This window comes from Pan troglodytes, chromosome 2 (assembly GCF_028858775.2).
Source record: "Pan troglodytes isolate AG18354 chromosome 2, NHGRI_mPanTro3-v2.0_pri, whole genome shotgun sequence".
Taxonomy (NCBI): domain Eukaryota; kingdom Metazoa; phylum Chordata; class Mammalia; order Primates; family Hominidae; genus Pan; species Pan troglodytes.
In genome coordinates this window covers 138,055,455-138,083,448 of record NC_086015.1, presented here as the reverse complement: position 1 = coordinate 138,083,448, position 27,994 = coordinate 138,055,455, and the positions used below count along the sequence as shown (strand labels likewise).

The following is a 27,994-nucleotide window of genomic DNA, read 5'->3' as shown; positions in this document are numbered from 1 at the left end:
CATGACTGACTTAACTACCTCCCAAAGGCCCCAGCTATTACTACCATCACCTTTGAGGTTAAGTCATAAGCATATGAATTTCAGGGGATCACAATCAGACTACACCACCACTGCAACAATGTGTGGGGATATCTATGATGTCCCCTTACTTTTATCCTTTCCCCAGCTCTCAAACTCTTTGGAAATGAGTTCAGCCAGGAAAAAACAAAGGGGAATATCATTAAGTGGCAAACAACGCTTATGAATAAAGAAATAAGAGAATTTAAATCCAGACTATGCCAGACACTATACCAATCACCCCAAGTTCCCTCATTTAGGCTGGAAAGGAATATTTTATTAAACCTATTTTACAGGGAGGGAAACTGAGGACACGTTTCCTTAAGGTTATGCAGAGAGTTAAGCCAAAGCAGGATTCAAATGATTGTGAGCCTAATTCAACATTCACACTCTTCTCATAGTTTCAGTCAGCTCTTTTGAGTGAGAGGGTGTTCACTCCAAAGAGTCAGCTTTTAAATCAAATACATCAGTGAAATAAATAGAGGAAACCTTTTTATGATGTAGTCATCCCTGCCTCCTTTCAGGAATCTCTCATCCTACTGCCTCCATCCTTGTGAAGCCTCCCTAGAAAGCAAAATACCTGAGCTCAGCAGTGTTCAGTGGTGAGCAACCTGGAGACCTCCCACCTGTCCCACATACAGAGTGACAGGACATAAGCCTTTGAGGGACAACAGTGACACTAGCAGCATGAGCAGCAGGTTGAACAAGGGCCCTGGTATGGGAAGCCCTGTTCCTCTAAGGCTTCCTGGCTGGGTCTGAACATGGCTGGGACAGGCAGAGCATCTAACCTAGGCTCTAGAGATGTCCTGGCTACTGCCTGCCACCCACATCAGAGCTTTTCCTGGAAACCAGGAAAACTCCCTGGAAGTGGTAGAAGCCACCAGTCCCACAGCAGCATCACTCAGTGCCCACTTCTTGACACACACAGCTTCTCCTGGTGGAATGAGGGTAGATGTAGCTGAGGAAGGGGGCTCTGAGAAGGAGGGAAACCAGGGAAGGGGCCCATACCCCAGAAGAAGTCCCAAGATAGGGCAGGCATTGTGGTGCAAAACCCACCCTTCTTAATAACACCTGCATTGTTAAGTGACCGGCTGGAGACTGCTGTTAACAGTGATGAGCCAATCCAGAAGTGAGCTGGAGGGTTATCGCAGCCAGGTCACTAAATCCCACCCTGTGCTGGAAGCTTCCCAGGAGACTCTTAAAGGGAGGAGTTGTCACACCTGTCACCAAAAGAGAGGCTGAGGGCCAGTCAGAGACTTCATATTTACAATGTGTACCAGTTCTGTGCTCTGTAAAACGGCACCCAGATTGCAACATTCTCACCAACTTCATAAAATACATTTTATTAGGATTGTGGTTCTGACTCAAACAACTTCATAAAATTTTCTTTCTTATGAAGTGGGTGCTATTACATACTCACTTCTTTGAAAGACAGTTCAATTGCCAAGAGCTATATAATTAGGTATGGGCACTGAGAAACTATTTTTAAAGGATTAGGGCATACTTAGGCTATTTGTCCTGCTTTAATTTGAAGTTTCCAATGCATCTGAGAGCCAGATTGATTTTATTTGGCCGATACAGAGCTGTAAAAGAAAAAAAATGCATTTTTGTCATCATTTAAAAATTGGGGATTTTTATCCAGTGAAAATCCAGAAGATGAGGCAATGCCCATATAGCTAGATGGGGCAGGAGTTCACCTATTCACAGGGTCCCCACCAGGCAACCTCACCTGGTTATGAAACCTATGGGCCCCCAGTAGGCATCTGGGTCTAGAGCACCTTCTGTAGGTCAACCACAAACATTAACATTGTCTACTACAGGCAAAGCCCTGGGCCAGGCACTATGGGGAAAGAGGAAGTAAGCCCTGGGCCCTGTGCCATAGTGATGTGTGCTGCCTGGGGAGACAGAAGGATGCATAGAAATAGCTGATTCAAGGAGGAATACAAGTTGATCACTAACGGAGGTGCCAAGTGGAGGGGAGTGTAGAAAAAAAGAGATTTCTTACCAGGAGGCAGTGGAATAATGTGTCCCCATAAATAAATGCTAGCTCCCTACTCCTGTCCCAGGACCTCATTGTGGGATGCCCCAGGGTCTCAGGGACTCCTTTAGGGGGTCTCAGTCCTAGCCCATCCTGAGCAAATCCTCATCAAGTCACATTCAGCCTTTCACTTGTTTATTAAACAAATGGTACCTCTGGGGCATGCAGCAGAATCACCTAGAAACTTTTCCACTCCCAACCCAAAAAGGTACCATCATCTATGCAGTTGGGCTTCCTAATAGGGGACCTGGAAAACACTCAGCATGTGTCTGAGATCCATCCCCCATTACTCACCACTGTCCTGTCTTATGCCAGACCCTATCCCAGGGCACTGCCCCTCTCTCACTCCAGTCAGAGTCAGCCTGGCAGGAGGTCATGACTCAGTCTGGAGTGCAGAATTGGGCGCTCTCAGTCCTGTGCCTGAAGCATGGCACAGCAGGGCCTTCTCGGTGACCAAGGGCAGAGGCGCTTTCAGGACATGCCTACCCCTCTGCCTTTTAACCTGAGGCAGCTTAGCTCCTGTCAAACTCAAATTTCCCTCCCTAGGATTTGCTTTCTTCCATGACCATCTCACAGCAGTGAAAGATAACATAGCCAGAACCGCCAACAACAAAGGAACAAAGGAACAGACTCTAAAAGTCCAGGTGAAGCTCAGATTAGTCATCTAACAACTACATGGAAATAAGCAGCAGCCAGTAACAAGCACGGTAAGGGGCAGGGATGTGTCTGCTGAGCACAGTTACTATGCACACTTAGGACTCTGCAGAATTAGGAGGCAGTGAGGGAAGAAAGACAAGTCTGGTCCTTGGCCTGAACAGTTGCTTTCACATCCTGACCATGTGGATTTCCCTGTTAACTTCCCTGCATGTGTAAAATAGAAACAATATTTTGTGTCGTATATTGAGAATCAAATGAAGTAACATATGTAAAACGCTTGATACAATGCCTAGCACATAGTAGGCAGTCGTGTACAAATATTTGTTCTTTTACCTGAATATTAATTGATGAATTAATGAATATATAGTAGAAAAGAAATAATTTACTTGAACATGTTACAGACTGCTTCTAATTATTTTGTTCTTGATGCTTTTATTTGGATCTGCCTAGGGGTAGAAGGTTTGCCTCCATTTTCTAGCTCCAAAGTTGCATTCTGGAAAGCAGTCTCTTTATTTACTTTTCTTGTAATTAGGGTACACTGCCACCAGGTGGCGGTGGCTGCTCTGAGCTCATCACCAAACTTAAGACATGATTTGTCTTATTAATAGATCCAGATCCACCCATTTATTTTCCAGATATTAATTTTCAAAGAGCAATAAAGGCTACACGTGATTGATTATAATATTCTATTAAGTGAAGGATTTTTTAAGAGGAGGGTGCTAAGCAATTATTCTCCCATGATTTTGAGCATAGCATGAGAGGATGTGGTTTTAAATTTGAGCATAATAGATGACAGATACTAGGAAGAAGTGACTGACCCACAGGATGATAAAATTTTAGTATAAACTGTTAGGAGAATCCGTGGGGAAGACATTTGGGAGATGTCCTAAGAGGCAAAATAAGCCCAGGGAAGCTGTGAAGGGAGAAAATGCTAGAACAGGAAATCAAGAAGCCAAGGTTTCCTCTTGGCTCTGCTTCTAATACACCATGAGACTTTGACCAGATCAGCAAATTTTCCTGTGCCTCAGTGTTCCTTCTACTCCTGCAGAAGAGGATGACAGATTAAATTATCTCTTAGGGCCCCCATGACCTCAACTAACATGAATCTTACATCTTTTTCTGTTGCATCTGCCTGATCCTCTGGGTGATGACAACTGCACCCAGACCAGAATCTCAGAAGGCTTGTTACATTTCTATGCAATGAGAAGCCTGACAATCCATGGGGCATGAGTGTGTTGGGGGCTTGGGCATGGCCCAAGACCCATGATTCCCTACAGCCTCCCACATAATCCTGGAGCTGAGCCCACCCAGGCAGCACTCCTCTTCTGCACTTCTCATACTCCTGCCCTCACCCCCTGCCTATTCATAAGGTCCATCCAGGTACTGTCTCTTCTTTCTCTATGGCTACGTAATGTCCAGTGCCTGCTCTGGGGTCAGAGACAGGAGGTATGACTGCTTATCTAGAGTGCATCTTGAAAGAAATTGCATGAATGAGGCCACTCATTCTCCTCACCTTCTTTTTAAATTTTCCTTGCATAGAAACTGTTAAAAATTCCACCAAATAGCCCCCAAACACCTAGCTCTCTCATATTGGCTGATGTTCAATGTCTGAGGGCCAGAGCAGAGCATTCTTTTGCACTTTGTTCTTTTGGCAAACCATGCCTTTCTAGATATGAGCAAGAAAGCAAGGCCTAAAGAAGCCCCCAGCTAAGTATGCCTTTCTTCTCCCTACTAGGGTGCAGCCCAGAGGGCACCCAGTCTCACCAGCCCTACCCCTTCCCTGCACCAACAAGGTGTAGTTGCCCCCTCCCCGCCATCTCCCAGGACAGACAAGGGCATTTTGCAAAGCATCCTGGACTCAATGGGAACCATCTGACGGTCATCCTAGAGTTTCTAGAAACAAATTCTGCATCCATGTGAACCCAGCAGGATGACAATCAAGGATTCTTTGACAATAAACTGGATTTTAAGACATCCATGTTTAAAATTAATTTCAACTTAAAAAATATTAACTTGTTTTTTTGTAACCAAATAGATAAGCTGAAGTTTCAAGATAAAATCATGGAATAGAGGGTATACCTTTTAGTTATGTAATGCTTAAAAGATTAGATTATTTTAATATTTTAAAGAGAAGATTTACAAATAGGTCCCAATATGCACCTGATGCACTGGTTGCTCGTATTCTCCAGAGCTGGGCGAGGATCAGTCTTTAACTGCAGGGGACATCTTGGCAGCCAACCGCATGAATGACTAGCTATCATCCTTTTACAATATCAACTCCATGTGTCAAAGCTGAGAGTGAACATGTTAAGAGATGGATATTTGCTGATGCATAATTTTAAAATGTCATCCAAGTCAACTAAAGTCACTTATCTAAACTTATCAGAATATTAAAATGAAAACCAATAATAGTAGTCTATTCTATTGACAGAAAAACAATGTCTCCTTTCTTTAGACAAACTTATTCCAGATTAATCACTAGGGAATTAAAAAAGCAGGGAAGCTCCTATTTCTTTTCCGGTCAATGAATTAACAGGAAGAAGAAAGTAAATGTCAAAGTAGCTGCATAATGAAAGACCTTAAGTTTCCTATCTTGATTACATTTAAGCTGATTTGTATTTGTTGTTAATTTATAGAGCCTGTGTATCACATCTATAACTAAAATACTAACAGTGCATTTGTTAAAATGTGCTTCTGTTGAATGTAAATATTCATAATATATGAATATATGATTTTAACCAATTACAATAATTTAAGTGTCTATTATTTCTGTTATCCGTTATTTACCTAATGAAGTGTAGTTTTTAAAACTTCACCAAAGTATATATCACGTCATATATACTTGTTACATTGAAGATGGTTTGGCCTCTTAATTTATAAATATCTGCTTCAATTTGCATTAATACATTAAATTCCTAAAAGATTACTATATTTTCAGGTGCAAAATTAAAACTAGAAAATTAAGCAATTCTTTAAATGCATCTTTTAAAGCAAAAACTGCATCTGATTTATGGAAAACAAGGAGTTTAAATCCATTATTAAACTTAATTTTTTAATTGAGAAAACTGAGTATAATAGGTGTTTAAATCATGCCTTGCATTGACTGTTGCTGTCAAATCAGTCTGAGAATACTGGAATCTAATTGTGCCTTGAAGGGATGCTCAGTGTGTCCACTGTGGCCTCATGGGACTGGATGGCTGTGCCCAGCCAGATGCCCCATGGATAGCTCTCCATGAGGGAGGGCCCATCCTCTCCCTCTCTCCAGATACCCTTTGCCTTCACTTCTGCCGTCAAATGGAGTGTCCACAGAAGGCACAAACTACTGACTGTGATACAGCCTTTCACTAAAACCTTATTTATGAAGAAGCTTGCTGACTCTTGGTAGTGTGCCAGTCATTTCTATGTTTGGACCAAATGAGCTCCCATGCCTGAAGCCTCCAATCTATGACCAAAGGAGCCCACAGGGCAGGGAAACAGGAGCCCTGGGGTACTGGTGAAGGAAATGACAATGTGGGGTCAAGAATGAATGGAGCCCTTGGAGCCCCAGAAATCTTGACACCCCTTTTCTGCTCACTTCCCCAGACCTCCTCCTCCCCACTCAGGCTATTCCCTTCACAGAGACACCCTCAAGGATCAGGGGTCTTTCCTCTCACTGCCAACTCCAATGTATGTCCCACCTGGCTTGATAAATCAGATGCTGGAATAGGCTTTGGAGCCAGACTGCTCTGGGCTGGAATCTTGGCTCCTGCTTTTTTAACTTGCCTTGAAGCAAATCACTTCACCTCTCTGGGCTTCCAGGTCCTTACCTATAACTGGGGGAGCAGGGTTGTGGTCAAGATTCAAAACAATGCAAGTAAAGGCACTGGCACCATGCCTGGATGCACCATCCACATCAGTAAATGTCATGTTCACATGTGCATATGCCTGTGTTCCTCACTACCAACCCCTCCACAGGGCTGAAAGTAGCAATCACGTGGGCTGGAATACAGAATCTACTACCATTAAATGCTGTCCAGCTCAGGTCAGGCAAGGGGTCTCCAGTGTTCTGACTCCAGTCCCACTGGGATGGAACTTGTTTCTCTGGAGTTTCCACCACCTCCAATGCTGCATGCCAGCATTTCTCACCTCAGGCAACAGCTCTGCTAAAGCACTACAATTAGGAGTGACACACCTGCTCAGATGTTAACACAGCTACTCCTGCAGTTACCTGGCCTCTGACAGAATTGAGAACCTGATTCCCAGATGCCTTGTGGAAGCCAAGAAAGAGAGACTGCCAACCCATTACACCACAGGTCCAGCCAACCATGAGAGTGCGCCTCTAAATTACCCCCTGTTCACTTGACTGAGGAAGTAGCATTTGTTTTTATTTTCCAGGACAGACAGTCAATCACTCGTAGGTGACAGAAATAAAGATAAATACTACCCATTGAACTTTAAATCAAAATGCTAATCCCAGGCTGACTTCTCTGTCAAGGTCTGACACTGAAATAATTCAGCAGGCTTTGATTATGCCCAAAATTAATGCTCTGGTGGAGATTATGTCTATTAATCACAGATTCTGATGGCATAGCTGCTGATATTCATCTGCCGGTGACATCCAACACTGTTCTGATGGCCAGGAGACCTTCACCTGGATGTCCTCAACTTACGGATTACAAGCCAACCACCAACGAGGGGTATGAGCCACAGGATCATAGGGTCATCTAAGAAGTAGCTGGAGGGGGCCATGTCCTGAACATAAAAAGATGTCAAAGCATTGTTCTGTCTTTGATAAGGACCAAGCAACAGGAACTTGGGCTGGCCAACATGAGTCCCACAAAAGACCCAAGGGTGGCCCCTGGGGATGACACCCAGCTGTGATGTCACACTGCAGACAAGACCAAACAGCCAGCAGTCATATTCCAAAAGACTATCCAGAGTCAGGAGTTTGTTTTGTGTGAGGGGTAACAATTTTTCTTAACTCTGGAGGTCTACTAGAGGGGAGAGTTAGGAATCCAGATCAGAAGATCACATGTGCGTTTGATCTCCAAACTGCTGCACTCCTGAAATCTCCCCTCAATCTGACCTCTCCTGCAACAAATATGTATTTATCACTTACTGTTTACTAGGCTCTATTCTAGGCATTTGGGATATGTCTGAACAAAACAGATCAAGGTCCTTGTTATGGGCTTGCATTCCAGGGAGTTTCAAAATCCCCCTGGTCCCTGGACCTTCTCATCTCCTGCCTAGATAGTCTTCCTCCCTGCTCTCTAGTTGGTCTAGTTAGTCTTTTTTTCCACCACACCCCATCTTAGCTGCTTCCCCTCTACCACCCAAGTGTCAGGGCAGCTTTCTTACAGGTAAATTTGCCTAAAACCCTTTAGTGGTTCCCCTGCCTAAGGTTGAGAAACCATCCTCTTATCATGCTCTGGGGGCCTCCGTAACTATCTCTGCTTATTCCTCTATACTCAACTCAGCCCACTCCCCTAACAGCACATGGTGCTCCAGAAATACAGGGCAGACAGTAGAATCTCAGCACACACCATGCTGGGTGACCCTCTGCCCTTCTGTTGGCTGGTCACTTGCCAGGCACGCCCTTTATCCTTCATCCCTGCTCTTCACCTCCTCATGCCTGGAGACTCAGCCTCACAGGCAGCTCCTCTAGACACCCTCAGGCCTGGCCAGTCCCCACCCTGGGGCCCCACAGCATACTCTGCCTCCTTCAGTCCTGGCACCCATCACACTGAATTGTCATCACCTGCTCATTTGCTCTCTGCTCTTATCTCCCAAGAGACTGAACTCCATTTAGCCTGAAACAATGCTTTACACATTTTGTAGTCCCAGCACAGTGCCTGGAACATATTAGGTGCTCAATGAAAGTTTACTATCCTGAACCAATCATGCCATAAAACCTAACCACCCTTTAGTACATTGTTTCCATGGGAAAATTGTGTTCCAAGTGCTGCCTGGCCTGTTGGGGACACAGCTCACCCACTCACAGTCCTAATGACAAGAACATGAGTTCATCCAGCACACTCTATCCTGGGCAGTCTTTCCCATCAAAGCAGAGGGCCTGGGGACGGGGGCAGGGTCACAGGGTCAGTGTTGCACCCCCGGCAGACCAAAGCTAAGGAGTCTAGGTGGATTTGTCCCTAAGTCCTCACTTATGGGGGCGCTGAGAGTCCCATGGGACCCCAGGATGGCTTTTGCCTGATGTTGACTCATGGTCTCTAGGACATTATCCCTGAAGTTGAGCACACAGGGCTGGGATCAGGTGACCGAGGGCATGCACTCCTGAAACTCAGACTTCCACCTGCAAATATTCAAGACTCTTCTTCTCCAACCAGAAAAAAATTCGTTTATAAAGCACTTTTTAAAAAACAGCATTACTGGTCATTGCTAAGACCTAACCAATACCAGTACCTCCTAAAAGTGAGAATCACATAAACCATGAGTGATTGAATGCAACATTAAATACACTGAATTGCAGGGTTAGAAAGTTGTCTCCTTTTCAATTATTTGTGGTTCTCTGATTATGACAGCAGAAAGTTTCAGCTGGAGACTTGTATATCATCAGCTCTTCTCTACCACTTGCTAATTTCATTTTTAAGGAATTGAGAGCCAGTTTCAGATTCAGTCAAAAGTTAGAGTGCGATGACATCAACTTCATTGTCCACATGTTTATTGTCACTTTCAATTTGTGATAAGTGAGATTGTTTTCCATTGACAATGATGGAATCAAGTTTCCTTCTAAAAATACAGGTATTTAAGGTTTTCAGTGAATTAAGGAAAAATATTACATAATAATGGTACAGTTTGTATGTGGGTAAGGGGGAACTCATAGCAGTGATACTTGGGTGACTGAAGCCAGAAGACAGAAGAGCAACCGCCATGAACAGGTCTCAGGGTGGTGCAAGGACTCAGACACCTCACTTAAAGGTTTGGAAGTTTAGTTGCCTCATGATCTGTCCCAGATTTCTTCTCAGTTCTGTTTGCCATTGCCTTGCTCCCAGCCTGGCTTTGGCTCCATTCTGTGAGGCTTTTGGTTACACTCACAAATGCCCTTGTGCACCCCTGTTGAAGGCCCTCTACAGCCTGACCAGCTCTGTCTTGCATGTTGATGTTGGGTTGTCAAATTCAGCAAGCCAACAAACAACAGGACACCCAGTTAAATTTGAATTCCTGATAAACAATGAATAATTTTCTTAGAATAAGTATGCCTCAAATATCGCATGCAATATGTCAATGTGTGTCCCACACAATATTTTGTGCTTAAAATACCTAAAACTAAAAAGTATCTATTGCTTACTTGGAATTCAGATTTAGTGGGCAATCCTGTATTTTATCCAGCAACCCCACTCTGCCATGACTCTGAACAATGCCGCTCTCACAAGACATTGGCACAATTGGACAATTTCTGAAAGCATCATTGATATTTTTCTTTTTCAGAGTAGCAACCCCACATTCTCTCAAGCGTATCATAGAAATATCCAAACAGGTTCAGTTCTCCCTCAATAGGGTTGAACCAAGGAAGAATATAGAATCTCCTCTGAGAAATCAGAAAATCTCAGAAGAACGTATTGCTTCTGTAACCAGAGGAAAAGGCAATAAATGTTATAAAACGGGACAAAAAGCTACTGGGCCAAGCCACAATGGCCTGAAGGCAGGGAAAGCAGCTGTCTTTCCATGTGCAGAGAAGCAATGTTTAGGAGAGTGAAGGGATCGAGAGTCAGCCTAACCAAAGTGGGGAAAAGGTCTTTGAGGACATGGCGGCAGCTTGTGGGAACTTCTATGGAGATGTTTGAAGGGAAGGAGGAGGCATCCGAGGGATGGCATAGGCAGAAGCAAACTTCTATTACTTTTTTGGAATCAGACAGGGCAGAAAGGTCCCTAAATTTTGTGAACTTGAGGAAAGAAAGCTGGAGAAAGTGAGGATGAGAAAGGGTGAAAGGCCATGGCCCGAGAGTATCTGCTGGTTCCTAAGTCTGCCCAGCTGTGGGATTGGGCAGCTGTTCTAGAATCGTGGGATCAGAGTCCTGCTCAACAGGCCATAGCTCCCTTTGTGGGAATCTGTAATGCTGTGGGCCCACTCCTGGTCTCCCAGCTGCCCTCCTCTGCTCCAGGACAGGTTAGAGGCCACATTTTCAAGTGTTTTCAGAAATCTGGGAAGCAATTTGCCAGGGGCAGGACACTGGGTCTCAGTTATACTAATGAATGGCCCCCTTATGATTCATCTTCTCACCAGAGACTATTCTGGAATTTCTTTATTGGAAGGGTTTAGGGGAAGCACTCTGGTTAGATGGAAGATGCTAGAAGCTACATATTCCTGGGAGTTTGCATGACAGTAGGAAGTCATTGTCCATTTCAAGAATGGAGAGAAAGCTGATGGAGGGTAGGAGGAGTTTAAAATCCCTTCCTCAAGGCCCTTGCTGAGGTTTCCACTTGGCATTCATCATCCAGGGCTTCTACCCTTTCTTGACTCAGTCTGTAGCACCCTTGTATCGAGGACAAAGATGTCAGACTGTCCAGGGCAGAAGGCATTTCAGCATCTTATGGCCCACCAGACACTAGCTGGGAGGGCAAGGTTGCATCTGTGGCCCAAGGCTAGGCAGAGGTCAGGCCAGAAGGGAACCCTTGAACACGGTCATGCCCATCAGCCTGCCAAGGACTCCCAGAACACTCTCCTACACATGTTTCGTTTTTGAGAGGGAAAAATAATAATAAGCACCCCCTTCCAAGGAAAGCTCATGCTTTTTGCTAGTGGCTTCAACCATGCTGCCTTTCTCTGAGTGCTTCCCTCACCTGCCATGCTCCTCGGCCCAGACCCCCATCTCCAGATCAAAATTCCCCAAAGCTCCCTGCAAAACTCCCCCACCATCCTCAGGACAATGTGCATGTATGTTAATAAAAATTTAAATTTTAATTGAAAATATTTTAAAGATAAAAGAGATCAGAAGAAATACCATTTTGCAATAAAGGCAATAGGAAAATTAGTGAAATATGACATGCTACAGGTGAGATAGCACTATAATAATATTGTATGTGTGTTAATTCCCTGATTTTGATTATTGTACTGTGGCTAGGTAAGAGTTTTTACTGCTTTTAGGAAACAGACACTGAAGTAATTAGGAGTAAATGGGCATATGTCTGCAACTTATTGTCAATCGATTCTGAAAAGAACAATTACATGTATATATGGCACATATGTGTGCAGGGGAGGAATGAGCACAACGTGGTAAAATGCTAACACTGGAGAAATGCAGGTGAAGGGCTGTATTAGCTTCCTGGGGCTGCTGTAACAAAGTACCACCAACTGGTGACTTTCACAACAGAGACTTATCTCACAGTTCTGGAGGCAGAAATCTGAAATCACGGTGTTGGCAGGGTTGGTTCTTTCTGAGGGCTGTGAGGCAGAATCTGTTCCAGGCCTCTCTTCTAGCTTCCGATGGTTTGCTGGCAATCTTTGGTGTTCTTTGGCTCACAGACACATCACTCTGATCTCTGCTGTCATGTTCTCATGGCGCACTCCCTGTGTGCATGTCTGCGTCCAAATTTCCCCTTTTTATAAGGACACCAGTCATGCTGGAATAGGGACCTATCCTATTCCAGCATGACCTCATCTTAATTTAACTGCTTATTCTGCACAGACCCTATTTCCAAATAAGGGCACATTCTGAAGTTCTGGGGATTAAGATTTTAACGTACCTTTTTAGGGGGACACAATTCAATATTTAATAAGAATATACTGGAGTTGTTTGTAATATACTTAAAACTTTTCTCTAGGTCTGAAATTATTTCAAAATTAAAAGTTTTTTGCAAAGATAAACAGAAAGAAGCTCTAAGAAGGATTGAAGGGAAGGTGTGCAGGGGAGGAAAGCATTATTGAGGGGATGCTTTCTCAGAGACGCAGGGTTCTAAAAGCCCACCAGCAAACAGCTTTTGAGAGGTACTGAGTTGCCTTCTCCTGATAGGTCCTCACGGCCCCAGGACAAAGAGAGTCCTCCACTCAACCACCCCCACCCCCAAAGTCTTACCTTGGAGAGGAAACTCTCATGATTTGGGTTGAAAACATGAATTTATTTTTTTCCCTCCAAAACAAGCCTGGAGCAGAGCACACTTGCCCAGCATCTCAATAGATGCTAGTGGTGGTTAATTAAAAGAATGTTGCTAAACAAAGACAGCTAAATAATTGTGCGTCTCACAGAATTTTATTCCTTAACTTGTATCTCTTAAAAATAGCACACTCCATATGAGAGTTTTCCTTTTATTCAAATCATGTCTGAGAAACAGTGCATTTATACAGCAGTACTTCATCTACTCAGAGAAGGAAGGAGCCCCAGGAATTGGTTAGCATTCCCCAAAATAGGGTATGACCTGGGTGATCAGATGGCCCCAACCCTGCCAGCTTCCTCCAGCTCATGTCTCAGCCACTCAGACCTCCTCCTTTATCACGTCCAGGGATGGGACCCTGCAGATACAGGAAATCTTGGGGTGGCATCTTTTTAACTAGGAACTTCTCATACTTGAGAAGCATCACCAAACCAATCCAGGTGTCTATGCCCTGATTTGGTGCCCATACATGCCCAGGACTTCGCTGAGCATCTCCAGGAAGCACAATTAGACCCCTTCCCTGGCCTGCAGCCTCCTTCAATCCCCAAGTGTCCCTCAAAGGGCCATTCTCCATCCTCCATCCTTGCCAGTCACTCCCGGCCAACTGCAGAGAATGGAAATAGCGCTAGGCAGAGCATCAGGTAGGGTCTTCACTTCTAGCTGTGCCCCAAACTCACTGCCTGACCCTGGGGCAGTAATTCAGCCACTTGGGATCTCAGGTTCCTGATCTATAAAATGATAGATTGAGGCAGATGCTAGGAATTAACACATATTTTTCAAGTGTAGTGGCTCAACTAGGGACTAGGCTCCAAGAAAGTTCTAACTAACCAGGAAAAGAGCAAAAGGACAGTCTCTCAGCCTAAAATGCTCCATTTTTTCTCATCCCACTTGGGAAGCTGTGAGAACCACGCCAAACTTCTCATTACACTATATTCAAAGTCTATTAAGACTCCATGATCTTTTTTTGTTCCTACTCACACAGTGTTGGTTTTACCTACATCCTTTGCTGCAGTGATTTTCACCAACCCTTCACCAAAAGCCCCAAATGCCAAACACGTGAATTTTGCACATTTATTCCTACTTCATGGAAACTATCCAATGGGCCAACTTCCCTCAATGGGGCACCACAAAAGAGAAGGCAGGAGTCCATAGCACATTAGGAAGCCACCCATGGACCAGGCAGTTCAGAAGGCTTCCTCAGTTCAGGAAAGTTTGAAATAGGCCAAAGGGTACAGAAGGGTTCAGATGGAAAGGGTGAAAAATGAGGGCAGAAAAAAAAGCATAAACAAAGAGATGCTGGTGAGGAGAGAGGATTGCCCATCTGAGGAGCAGCCCAGCAAGACAATGAGGATGCCAGGCAGAGAGGCGGGCAATGCAAGGGGTGTGAATGAAAGGCTTTGCAGGTCAGTTTCTGCCAGCCAGCACCCACTCACCCTATTTTTCCTAACTGTCTGTGTACTCTTGATTTGCAATTTCACCCCTCCCCATTCTCAGTCTCTGCCTTTAAAGTGCCGCCTCCACCCCAGCTCCCCAGGGGAAGGAGCAATCTAGGCCAAACAGTGAATTCTAGCCCCTACACATGTTGACTGGTTGAGAACTAAACATGCTACACATTGAAACTGGGATCATTCAGAATGACCCTCAGGACTTGTGCAGGAACTACCAAGAAATTAGTCTCCCTGTTTCTGCTGTAGTCAGAACATAAACCTGATGACCATGATAGGAGAGCTTTAGGCTAACCCAGAGGAAGTGGGGCTGAAGACAGAGGAACAGTCCCAATAGCATCTTAAATGCAGTCATGCCCGAAACTAGTATTGCACAGTACTTTCAATCACAGAAGCCCATAAGGAGTGTGTGTGTGTGTGTGTGTGCACGCGCACCCGCGCGCATCTGTTGATTTTGTTTCCTGTCACTCAAAACCAAAATAATTGTAATGGGAAGCTTAGATTATAGAGAAGAAGAAGCACTAGACTAAGGCGTTAGAGAAACCTGGCCAGATCCCAGCATTACCATATAGTAATTGTGTGAATTTGTAAGTAAGCCACTTAGGTTCCACAAACCTCCGTCTCCTCATCTATAAAATGGGCATAATAATTCATGAGTTGACTCATGTGAAAGTGCAAGCTCCTTGAGTAATGGAATCTGTGGTGTTTGTACTTGATGCAGGAGATGCTGCAGCATTCTGAGCAGAGAACTCACTGGAGGGAAAATTATTCCAGGCCCTGTACAGGCAGGATGGGGCCAATGATCCCTGCCACCCAGGGAACCTATTGCATGCACTATGCTATCCAGGTTGAAAAGTGGTAAAATACCCCATGGATGTTGCGTCAGATGTTCAGAGAAGAGAGCTGAAGCATCTTTCACACTGTGTACCGTGCTCACCAGGGCATGCTGAATAAGAAGTCACCTATGCCACCCTGGCCTTTCCCCCTACAAAATAGAAAGATGACTCTTGCCCTCTTCCCTCGGGAACGGGACAAGAATTAACTATGAGCTCTACAAACTACTTTGTACTCCCTGTGGAAAAGCTGCTATATAGCTACAAGGGGGTGATTAATTTTATCTCTCTAAATGTCTCAGTATCATTTGCCAAAATGATGATTTATTATTTAGACAACCTTTATATTTCCAAGGGGCTTTAAAAATCATTTATAGTGGAGAATGAAATAAAACTGATTAGGGCCCTGAAAAACAGGAATGGTGAAGAAATGTACAAGGAACTGGGGGTTATTTATTCACAACCAGAGAAGGCAAATGAAGGACACAGCAAGATCCATCGATTATATGCAAAGCAGAACTGCTAAGGAGAGGCCGGTATCTTCCCCCATATGATGATGGGAAAGAGAAACCAGAAAAGACAGCAATGCATCTGGACTGGTGTAGGCTAGATATCAAGCAGATAACAAGAAGAACTTCCTAATTGTATTCTGGCTCTTAGCTCAGCATCTAAAAAACATTTTCAATTGCTTTTTTTTTTTTTTTTTTTTGAGATGGAGTCTCACTCTGTCATCCAGGCTGGAGTGCAGTGGCACAATCTCAGCTCACTGAAACCTCCACCTCCTGGATTCAAGCAATTCTCCTGCCTCAGCCTCCAGAGTAGCTGGGATTACAGGTATGCTTCACCACACTCGGCTGATTTTTTTTTTTTTTTTTTTTTTGTATTTTTAGTAGAGACGGGGTTTCACTATATTGGCCAGGCTGGTCTCAAACTCCTGACCTCGTGATCCACCTGCCTCAGCCTCCCAAAGTGCTGAGATTACAGGTGTGAGCCACCGCACCCGGTCTCAATTGCCTTTTATAGACGATAGTTGAAGTAAAATAAAATGTAGAAAAACAATGCAGATATGGTAAAAGAAAGGCATCTTCAAGGAATGATAAAAGATGAGAAAGACAGTAGAAAACTGGGAGGGGGAAATTTAATCCTTCTTTCAGGAAGAAAAGGATCGTGAAAGGATGCCACGAGCCAAACCATGGTGGATGAAGGAGATTGGAGTATACTAATATGCAGAGAAAGCATAGAAAGCTCCTGGAGGCAACATGGGTTGAGTAAGAACAAGCCCCACCAAACCTATTCCCTTTCCTTCTTGAAAATTTCCCTAGGACACAAGATCATGGTGTACCTAGATTTCAGCAAAGCACTTGCTGAAATGGACCATATGGAGAACTGCAGGCCAGGGCAAGTACAAACTGGTGAATTCACAGCTCGCAGGAAAATGGTACCCAAAGAGGGTCCAACAGAAGCAGCATCCCCTGTGGGATATTACTTCTGTCCTCTTTGGCATTTTTACAGGCTTAGATGAAACCCTGCAAGGGACACTCATTCAATCTCAATTGCTGGGATGCTTGGCTAAACCCAACTAGATGAAATGAACAGTTCTGCACACTTAGGTTCAAAACCATCCCATTAGAGCTACAACAGACCTGGCCTGATTGACATTTATGTCGCCAAACTGAAGACCAACTGCCAAGCTTCTAAAACTGACAGATGATCGTAACATCTCCAGCCTGCCTTCTTTAGGGCAGGATTCACCAAGAGGCAGGCCTGCACTGGCCATCCCCTTCCCATTATAGAGGTCTTCAGCCACATGCCAGGACTGTGACCACTGACCCTGGACCTGTCTGGGTTTTATCTTACATAGCAAATTCAAGGGACTGCTTGTGTTCCTGTTATCTATTGAGTGTAACAAATTACCTGCAAAATTTACTGGCTTGAGACAGTAATGTTTTATTAGCTCTTACAGTCCTGCAGGTTGGCCAGGCCCAACTGGATAGTTCTCACTTGGGGTGGCTCAGGAGGTTGCAGTCAGATGTTGGCAGGAGCTGCAGTCATCCAAAGCCTCTACTACTGCTTGATGCCAAAATGGCCCACTCACATGGCTGGCAGTTGGTGCTGGCTGTCAGCTGGAAGCTCACCTTGGGCTGTCAATTGAAGTACCCATACATGGCCTCTCCATGCATCTTAACAACATAGTGACTAGGTTCCCAGAGTGAGCTTTCTAACAGCTAGAGTCCCTAGAGATCCAGGTAAAAGCTGTGAGGCTGCTTCTGACCTAGCTTTAAAAGTCCCAGACCATCACCTCTGCCTTTTACTGGTCAAGCAAGTCATCAAGTCCAATCCATACTTAAGGGGAGGAAAGTTAGACTCTAGGTTGGCAAGTTCCCATCACCAAAGAGCTTGTTGGATGGGAGATAACTGCTGTAGCATCTTTGAAAAATATAATTGGCCTCTGCTTTTGACAACAGGGAGCAATGTGATGAGAAGGATTCCAATTAGCAAAAGTATTGTCATCAGTTAGTGATGTGCTGCTGTGCGTCACACCCTAGGAACCCAGACCTAGGCCCTTCAAACCCAGTGTGCACCAACTGGCACTGTGCCCAGCATAGTCAACATCGAGTTTCTGCCTCCCATTCTCCTCCCAGGGACCCACATGCCTCCCAGTACTTCACCCCCGACTGGCTCCGCCTCATTGTCATCTCCACCCTGATACGCCATATCAATGGGAATTAACAGCCTCACCATGCTGGGCACGCAAGAAACTACCACTTAGTCAATTGCAAGAGCTAGGATTACCAAAAAAAAAAAAAAAAAAAAAAAAGGCATTATCCTTTTTGTAAACATTCAGAGAAAACTCAGAGAAATTGTATTTGTTTTTGATTATTCTGAGTTTGCAAGCTGAAGCATTCATGGTTCATAAAACCCATGTATTTGTTCCAAATGTCAGTGTGCTTCCCTTTGTGCAGCAGCAGATGCTGGGCAGGGGGAGGGCTGATGGAAGGCCTTCCGCATCTGTGCTAATAGATCATGTCTTACAGCCTCCCCACCTTGGCTCACCATTTCCCTGCTTTCTTCTCATTCTGCTGTTGCAGGCATCTGTGACATCATAGCCTGTTGCCATGGAAACTGATGCTATCATAGACTTCTAACTTTAGGCAATAAAATTTCTTTGTATTGACAATTTCCTGAGTGAACATCAGCATGGATCTTCCCGTGTTTGAAGGAAAGTGGAAAACTTACCAGCTTCCTGAACATTTACTGAGATCTGCATGGCTAATTGCCTCATGGGAAGAGTAGAAAGAAACCTGGCTGGACCTAGAAGAGACTCTGGTGTTACCCTGCCAAGCTGGGCCTTGGTTTTCCTATCTGTAAAATGGAAATGATAGTGCTTAGCCTTTGGAGTTGTTGCAAGCGGTACATGAGAGTTTCCTGTTACGGAGCCTGAGGGAAGGCAGGTGCTCACCAGGCAGGCCTTCCTTCCCCAAGACCCCCAGACCTTAAACTTTAAGAGTTTGTGTGACCTTTTTCAGCACGACCCCTGGCAGACATTAGGGTATGGGGATGAGAGCAACTGAGGGGACCACGATGACATGGACTTTGCTCCCCTCATTGTCACCTCCCTCTTTCTCCTGTCCTTCTGTCTTCACTGTCCACTGCTCCTGCGATCTGCCAGCTAAGCTAGTTCTACCTAGAAAGGGCTTCTCTCTGAACTGACTTTCTCCATCAAGGAGGCAGTTGAGTCGTTACTCAAGTTCACACCTTCTTCTGAGTGACTTAATGGCTTTTAAGCAAAAGCAATTATCTGAGAGGCCTCAGGCCCAAGGCAAAGCCAGTGGAGCTTTTAAACCAGGGTCTGGGCTCTTGGAACGTGCAGGGAATGAGTAGGCTGGGTGGTCCTGTAGTCCTGTGGTCCTGAGGGGTCATGTACCCCTCGCAACAACTCCAAAGGCTAAGCATTATCATTTCCATTTGACAGATAGGAAAATCACTTCCGCTTCCCTTTTCACCAGATCTGAGGCAAGGTTGCAGGCCTTGCCAGTCACCCACACCTGATCCCTGTGTGAACTGCCTGGGTTCGTTTATGCCAAGCCAAAGCTACAATCTGCTACCCCAACTCCCACAAACAATCTCAGCATTTCTGAGAAAGACACAAATCTCTTCCAAGGTGACCAGAAAAAAAATTTAAATTTAACTGCAGAAGAATGCTATTTTAAAATAGAAGGGTCTGTAACGTAACTTAGATCTGTCATCTTTGCAAAATGAGGCAAAAGACAAACAGAAAGCACTTTGGTGCAGGATGGTGCATAGAGAAAGCCTCTCCAGGGAGGGCTTGGAGTGGTCTTTGCTCACCAATAGAACAGAACCATATTCTGCAACTTTAAGCAATATGTTAAATAAGAATTGTGGGCATTCCTCAAAAATGTTTAGGCAACTTCCTGACTTTAGGAAGTGATTCCTTTTTGCAATGGGAATGAAAAATAAATAAATATATGTTGGTTAGTGCCCCCATCACCCTGCATACCACATCAGCCTACACCAGCTCTGCTCACTCATGGCCAAATCTGAGTGAAGGGTGGTTGATCACGGGAGTTGAGAGAGGCCAGGGGCCCAGGAAGCCTAGGCTGGGGAGTGTTGTGTGGAGTTTGACCATGCCTGGACAGCAGCTACTGTGCTGAGTCACCGCTCAGACACAGCAACACAGGGCACAGCCAGTGTAGCAGCATGGCAGATAGGACCCCAGGAGCCACAGGGCCTAAAGCTTGGTCCCAGGCAGTGGTCAAGCAGAGGGAAGGGGACGTCTTTGCCAGCTATGGCACTCCATTACAGCTGGAACACATCCCCAGCATTAGATATGAAACAGGGATATCTCCTACCTCCTATACTCATCTCAGGCAGCACAAGGACTTATGGGGAGCTCCCTTCCTCCTCCTCCTTTTCAACATTGTCTTTCACTTTGCGTTTAACCAAAGTTCTCCTGGATGAAACTGTCCGGGAAGGGCCACTCTGCTGTTAACCCACTTGGTGTGTGACCTCAAGCTCTGACCTCCCCGATCTCTTTTCCCCCACAACTAGACCAAACCCAGGTTGGAAAAAAGGGAGATTGAGAAGGGCTGTATCCCAAAGGCATCACAACAGCACAGGCTCCCCCAGCCTCCCAGTGTCACCATTCCCAAACATGTTTCTGTTTGTATTAGATCTTTTCACACCCAAGAATCAGCAGAGAAAGACATAGGAGTCCTCCTTGAACATCAGAGCCAGGCTTCTGCCCTTCATCGCCTATGGTTTGGGAGTGTTTTCTTCTGCATTTTTCTTCTTTATTACACAATCAGCCTTTGAGTATTTTAGCTTTCTGGATTTCACGTTTTACGTTGTCCATATGGGTTTATCCTTTTTTCACCACTAATTCTGTCTCTCCACCCCATCCACCTTTTATCTTTACCCTAACTTTTTCACTTTACTGGCTAATTCCTTTAAACAATTAATTGCCTGGGTATTTTTTTTTTTTTACCATTTTACTATCATTTTTATTTTTACAGATTATTAATTCTAATATTTTTTCCTTAACTTTAAAAATCCTGTGATGGTTAATTTTATGTGTCAACATGACTGGAACATGGTCGCTCAAGTAACTGCCAAACATTACCCTGTGTGCTTCCATGAGGGTGTTTTTGGATGAGACTAACATTTCAATGAATGGACTGAGCAAAGCCAATTGTTTCCCCTTAATGTGGGTGGGCCACATCCAATCAGTTGAAGGCTTGAATAGAACAAAAAGGCTGACCTTCCCCAGAATATGCCTTTGGGCTGGGACATCAGCTTTTTTCCTACCTTTGGATTCAAACTGAAACATTGGCTCTTCCTGGGTCTTTAGCCTGCCTTCATTCAGACAGAACTACACCATTAGCACTCATGATTCTCAGGCCCTCAGATGTGGACTGGAACTACCCATCAGCTCTCCTGGGTCTCCAGCTTGCCAATTCACCCTGTAGATCCTGAGACTTGCCTGCCTTCAAAATTATGTGAGCCAATTCTTTATAATAAATCTTAAATAAATAAATAAATAAATATCCTATTGGTTCTGTTTCTCTGGAAAACTCTGACTAATACAAACCCTTTCTCCCTTTTAAAGCGTATCTGGTTTTTGTTTCTTTTGACCAGCATTGGGAAGAGCAGGTGCAAACGTTCCGGGGCAGGAGGAAGCATGGAGAGTTCCAAGAAAAGAGAAAGCAGCTTGGGGCCGAGTGGTGGGAGTGTGCACTGTAGGTAACCCAGGCAAACACAGATAAATACAAAATAAAATAAAATAAAACATCAAGAACTTGCTGTGAAAGAATTGCTTGAGCTCTAATTATTCTGGCTGCTTGTCTCTGCATGGAATAATATTAATAGTTTTGTGCCTGTGATTAGAGGGCCCAGCCTCTGGAGGCTAAAAAGTTACCTTTAAGCATCTCTTCCCCCCGATTCTTCTCTTCATAAAGGCAGCCAGTTTCTGGTCCAAGGGGGCATTCTGTAAACACTGGAAGGAAGGGAGGGAAGAAAGGAGGGAGGAAGGAATTTTCTGAGCCCTCTGGTAGAGAGGCCTCCCTTAGGGGCAGAGAAGCATTTGTCTCCATGCGTAGACTGTGGAGAAGTTGTGGTTTTCCTGCAGGGATACAGCTAAGTGCTCTCTAAACCTGCTTTTCCCAGACATGGAGGCTCCCTCCATTTCTCAGCTTGGTCCAGGTGGGACCATGAGAGTAGTCTTTGCCAATGGAGTGGAAGAAAGAGGGAGTGATGTTTCTCTCCCAGGCTGACATAGGTAGGAAGGTAAGAGTAAATTTGCCTTTTCCTCTGCCAGCATTTATCAACAGGGTCTACCAGTATGGGTCCCTGAATGACAGGAGGGGTGGGTGAGGGGAGGGGAAGGGGACAGAACCCCACCACGGGCCTCACCAGACTGATATGAGTAAGAAATAACTTTTATCTTGTGAGCTAAAAAATTTGGAATTAGGTGTTACAGCAATTAGCTGACATTGACTAAATCAGAAATTGGCATGACAGGTGTCCATGTGTCCCCTGCGCTGGGCCCACCCAAGCAAGGCAGAAGAGCAAGAAGTATGGGATGGGGCATCTGTAGGCAAGACTGGGCTAGAAAAGAAGGCAACAGAGGCCTCCCAGGCAGACAAAAGTGAGAGAAGCTTTGGCTGTGGGAACACAAGATCCAAGGGCAACTACCTTTCCCACAAAAAGAAGCTGCAAGGTCAGTGTCTGAGCAGCCTGGGGAGGCACAGGGATGTGCAGGGTAGGGACTCAGCTGCTCCAAGCAGAACCCCACACTGCTGCATTGAGAAGGGAGAGAAGAGGCACAGAGAAGGGAGGAAACATTTATTGAGTGTCTGCTACATACCAAGCCTTGTCTGTACCAGGCAATCCATCTATGTTATCTCATTTACTCATTCCAAAGCCCCTATAATGGGATATGATTCATTCCCATTTTATAGAGGAGCTACTTCCAAGGCTTACACCTACAGACTGGTCAAGTGGAGATGAGAACCTGGTCTGGGAGATCACCACATGGGCACCCTTCTGCCTCCCTCGTAGGAAATGGGAATTCACTAGCAGGGAACCCATACTGCCTGCTGGCCCCGTGAAAAACACCTATGCACAAATGGGAGGCTGTCATCCCCCAAGGCATAGGGAGAGGGAGGACACACATCAAACAGAAGCTCCGACTGATTATGGAAGTGATAGTGATTAGACAGAGGTGTGTTTATGCCTACCTAACGTCCATTTCTCTATGCTCAGAAGTTCACCTCTGCATACAGCAAAAATCCCACCTGCCAAAACATTATCTTGTCTTATAACTCATGTTTAGACCCCTTTCTATCCTGCCTAAATGGCCCCCTTCACTCATAAACTGGCTACTAACCTTTGCATTATAGTCTGAAGATTGAATCAGCTCCCACCTCCTGCCTCCACCTCCTGTTTCCAGCCAGGCTGCCCTCAGCCTCTGTTCATCTTCTCTGCTCACCTCGAAACACAGTCCTGAAAGGGGAGGGGCCAGATGCTTGGAGGGCTCTCAAGAGACCCAGAGAGAAAAGTCTTTATTTGAAAGAAATACTTGCACATGCATGTTTATAGCAGCACAATTCAGAATTCCAAAATCGTGGAACCAACCCAAACGTCCACCAATTAAGGAGTGGATAAAGAAACTGTGATATATATATAGTATATAGGATAGAATATGAAATACTACTCAGCCATAAAAAGGAATGAATTAACGGCATTTGCAGTGATCTGGATGAGACTGGAGACTATTATTCTAAGTGAAGTAACTCAGGAATGGAAACTGATATGTGGGAGCTAAGCTATGAGGATGCAAAGGCATAACAAGGATACAATGGATTTTGGGGACTTTGCGGTAAGAGAGGGAAGAGTTGAAGGGGGGCAAGGGATAAAAGACTACAAATATGGTGCAGTGTATACTGCTTGGGTGATGGGTGCACCAAAATCTCACAAATCACCACTGAAGAACTTACCCATGTAACCAAATACCACCTGTACCCCAATTACTTATGGACAAATAAAATTTTAAAAAGAAACACTATGACTGTCCCCAGCAGCATGGACATACCATAAGGTCATACATCCTAAGCCAAGGAGGCTGCCTGCCTGTCAGCCTCTTAAACAGGGTTCCAAGGACTTTCAGCCTCATTATCCAAGAGCTGGCTGTAGGTTTCTCTTCTTGTTGAATGAAGGGTTAAATGAAAGTGGGGTAGAGAAAGTGAATTCCCCAGTCATTGCCTTACAATCACCTAGGAGTGTGAGATGGTCACCTAAGGGGCCTATCCCAGTACCTGGACATGCCTTCCCTCTTCACATCTTTCCTCTCCACATGGCTCTTAGGAAAGTCAGTGGAATGGAGAACTCCACAAGCTGAGCCAGAAGTGGGGCGGGGAAAAGCATTAAGAAGCCACCTGTTTGAAGAGTGGGTAGGAACATAGGCACAGGACCTCAAGAGGTGTCTGTGAACCTGGCTGCATGTGGCAGACAGTTCTCCCGACTGCCAGTCATTGCACTTTCCCCCTCTGGGCAGGGGCTTGGGATATTGGATCTCATTTCCCTCTATGGATGACCATTCCACCAGGCTTGGGCCAGGAGCTGTCCACCAGAATCAATCGTAACCACCACTATAAGAACAGCTTGTGTTTCCAGAGCACATCCCAGTTTACAAAGCATTTCCCATACATGGGCTCTGATTCCTACTCAACAACCTCTTACTGAAGAGCTCAAAGGGAAAGAGGTTGGACCACATCATCCCCAATGGACAGGTAATGAAACTGAGAATGAAACTTCAGAGAGATTAGGTGGCTTTCCAAGGTCACGCAGCTGGTAAATGTGAGCCAGTTCTCTGACTCCCAATAGCAGCCTCTTGCATGGATTCATACCTTCAGGTCTAAGGCCACGGTGGGGCCAGAAACTACAGAGCTCCATGTGCACTCCTCTGCCAGGACAGGGAAGTGTGCCACCCACTTCCAGCCCTCCACATGGCCTCAGCTCTGCCACGCTGGCCAGAGCCTGGGAACCAGGTGCTGGAAAGCCATGGCACCCGGCCCTCTAAACGGTGAAGGAGCTGTGACGACTAGAATTGCAGGCAATACTGACATTGTTCTACAGAGGAGAGAAAATGTCAGTGAGTACACTGTCCAGTGCCCCCCAATTCCTGGGGCCACAGAGAGGGGAATGGGCTGACTGGGGCCTTCAAACTTTATTTTTATTTACAAAAACAGGCAGCCCATAGTCCATGGTTTACAGAATTTGATTTTAAAAAAAACTACATTCATATATTACTTACCTTGATTAATCTTTGGTGCCCCCTTAAACTTTGCTCCAAGTGACTGCCTCCTTCATCTTACCCTAGTCCCTGTTCCTCCCTTTTCCCACAAACTGGAATCCTGGTGAGATGGGAGGAAGTCCTGGAGACGGCAGAGAAGGCAGCAGTGGTCCACAGGCCCTTTCCTTGCTCTGCTGGGTCTGCTAGGAATTCGTCCAGACCTGCTCACACTGAGGGTGAGTGCCCCAGGAAGCCCTGCTGCCTAACCACTGAGACGCCTGCGACTCTTGGCCATGATATGTCATGTCAGGTTACTGAACATCGCCCCAGCACACGTGCCTGAATATCAGCTTTTCTAAGCTGCTTAGAACATTGGCCCTCCAAGTCTATGGAAGTAGGCAAGGACTACACACCAGCAATAGATGGGCCAGACAAGGTATTGGCAAGCAGAAGAATGATTTAGGGATCAATTTTCCCAGAGGAGGGTGCCTGGGAATCTGTTTCAAATGAAAAGAGAGATACAGAAGAAATGACAATACTAATAACTACCACGGGCTTTAAACACCTTATCTCATTTATCTCACAACGATCATGTGAGGTGAGTACCACCATCCCCACTTACGGGACGAACACACAGAGGCCATAACTGGGAGGTTATGTAGTTTGTTCAGTGTCAGAGGTGGAATTCAAATCCAGACCTGTCTGAATCCAACACTCAACTGCTTCAGGAAAAAAAAATCCAGCCAGGCACGGTGGCTCACACCTGTAATCCCAGCACTTTGGGAGGCGAGGTGGGCGGAGCATTTGAGGTCAGGAGTTCGAAACCAGCCTGGCCAACATGGTGAAACCCCGTCTCTACTAAAAATACAAAAAAAAAAAAAAAATTAGCTGGCTGTGGTGGTGTGTGCCTATAATCCCAGCTACTCGGGAGGCTGAGGCATGAGAATCGCTTGAACCCAAGACGTGGAGATTGCAGTGAGCCGAGATCACACCATTGCACTCCAGCCTGGGCAACAGAGCAAGACTCTGTCTCAAAAAAAAAAAAAAAAAAAAAAAAAAAAACAGAAACAGAAAAAGAAAAAAGAAAAAAAGCTGTTCTATCTGTTCAGGAAGCCATTCAGAAGTACCTCAGAGGCAGAAGGACAACGTGCAGAGGACACGGCATGTGGCCCCAGCATTTACCTTTGGTGGTTACTTAATCTTTCTGCATCCCAATTTCCATGCCCCCCAAAAAACAAATGTGTGCTGATAAATAAATATGGCACAATAACAACAACTGTTGAAACTAGGGGCAGGGGCTGCGGCATGGGTGTTCACTTCAGCATACTTTTGACTTTTCTATACTTTTGGAAATATTCATAATAAATTTGGAAAAAAACAAAATGTCCCCAGGTCAAAACTGATATATGACCCCATCAAAGAAAGTCCCTGGCATCAAAATAGCTGAATAAAAACAGCTACATTAAACAGCTGCACCAACCCTCCACAGCATTGTGGGAATATAAATTGGTTCAGCCTTTTTAGAGGGCAACTTGCAACATCCATCAAACTTTGAAACAAGGCACACTGTTTTCTTAAACTTTTTATTTTAAAGAAATAGCAATCACACAAGAAAGTTGCATGAATGGAACCAGAAACCCCCATATTCCTTTTACCCTGATTCACCAATTTTTAACATTTTGCCACATTTGCTTTTTCATCTTCTCTTTCCCCACCACATATATTTTATGGTACAATAGGATATATCATAATATGATATTACATATATTTTATTATATACACATTTATTATATTATATTCACACATTCATCTGTTTATTTTCCTCCTTGAGCCACCTGAGAGCAGGTTGCATACATCATGGCCATTTACTCCTTAATTCCTCAATATTTGTTTCCTAAGAACAAGAATATTCTCTTATTTGACCACAATGCAGTTATAAATTTGGAAATATTAACATTTTGTTATAATATTTTCATCTAAGGAGACCCACTCCCTGAATTTTGGAAGGCTATATTCCAATTTTGTTTGTTGTCCAAATCATATCCTTTAAAGCAATTTCTTAATATAGGATTTGTTACATTAACTTGTCATGAATCTTAAGTATTCTTTAATCTAGGATAGCTCTTTTTAAAAATTGCTCAAAATAAGTTTGTTAATTTATTTAAAGAGGCTGCTTCCCTGATGCAGAAGTTTAGAGACTGGGACTCTCGATCCAGGCACAACTGAATTTAGTTGTTTTGAGGTGAGGCCTGAGGGTCTGCATTTCTAACAAACTCCCATGGGAACCCAAGCCCTGGCCCAAAGGCCACACACCGAGTGGTGACACCAAAGAAGACCGTCTGTGAAGAGCTGTCCAGACCACCACAAGATGCACTTGCTTTCCTCTGAATGAAGCTTCGTCTGCAATGGCAACTGGACCCTGGGACTTGGGACGCAACAAGATGCAGAGCCTTCCCTCACAGGAACTCCTCCTGGGCTTTCTAGAGCCAGGAAGTCCAAGACAGAGAGGCACAAGTCACTGAAGAAGGCTTTTCTGCAGGTTCCCCATTTCCGATGATTCTGGCCCAGGACAGGGAAGCCTGTTGAGAAGAGAATTCCTATGCCCTGCCTTTTCTATCAGCATCAATCCACTATACCTTCAATAGGTACCTCCTCCTCCAGGAAGCCATCCTGGTTACCATAGCCCACTCTAAACTAACTGTCCCCTGACCTCCTACATCACCGAGCCCCTGGCTATATCACGGAGCACTTACTTGAATGTAATTGCTATTTCAGGTACCTTTTCTTTCCCTTCTCCTTGCTTCTGCTTCTGCTACTTCTCACTCATGATATGCATCCTCATCACTCTCCCCTCTACATGTTCAAGGCCCAGCTTATCCATAAGTATACCCTAGCAAAAAGTCTCTTCAATGACAGATTCCTTGCCTGAACCATCTTCAGGTATCTCCATCCAGCAACAGGTATATCAGTCTGATCTCCACAACCAGACATTCAGGTTTCCTATGCTTCCATTGCTTCTGTTTGCCACAAGTCCCTGGTTTTCTTGCCACGGTGGCATGCGCAT

The 27,994-nt window shown here is 44.9% G+C and overlaps 1 protein-coding gene and 1 long non-coding RNA gene across 2 annotated transcripts in view; both read right to left on the bottom strand.

Moving 5' to 3' along the window:
• Positions 1-27,994, bottom strand: part of EPHB1 (EPH receptor B1) — a 467,125-nt gene that overhangs the window by 420,207 nt on the left and 18,924 nt on the right. The window lies entirely within an intron of this gene.
• On the bottom strand, positions 1,387-18,244 carry LOC107970777 (uncharacterized). Its single transcript, XR_001713646.4, has 3 exons — positions 18,174-18,244; positions 4,913-5,044; positions 1,387-1,640 (listed from the first exon to the last, which is right to left on the bottom strand). It is a non-coding gene; the product is annotated as an uncharacterized LOC107970777 (long non-coding RNA).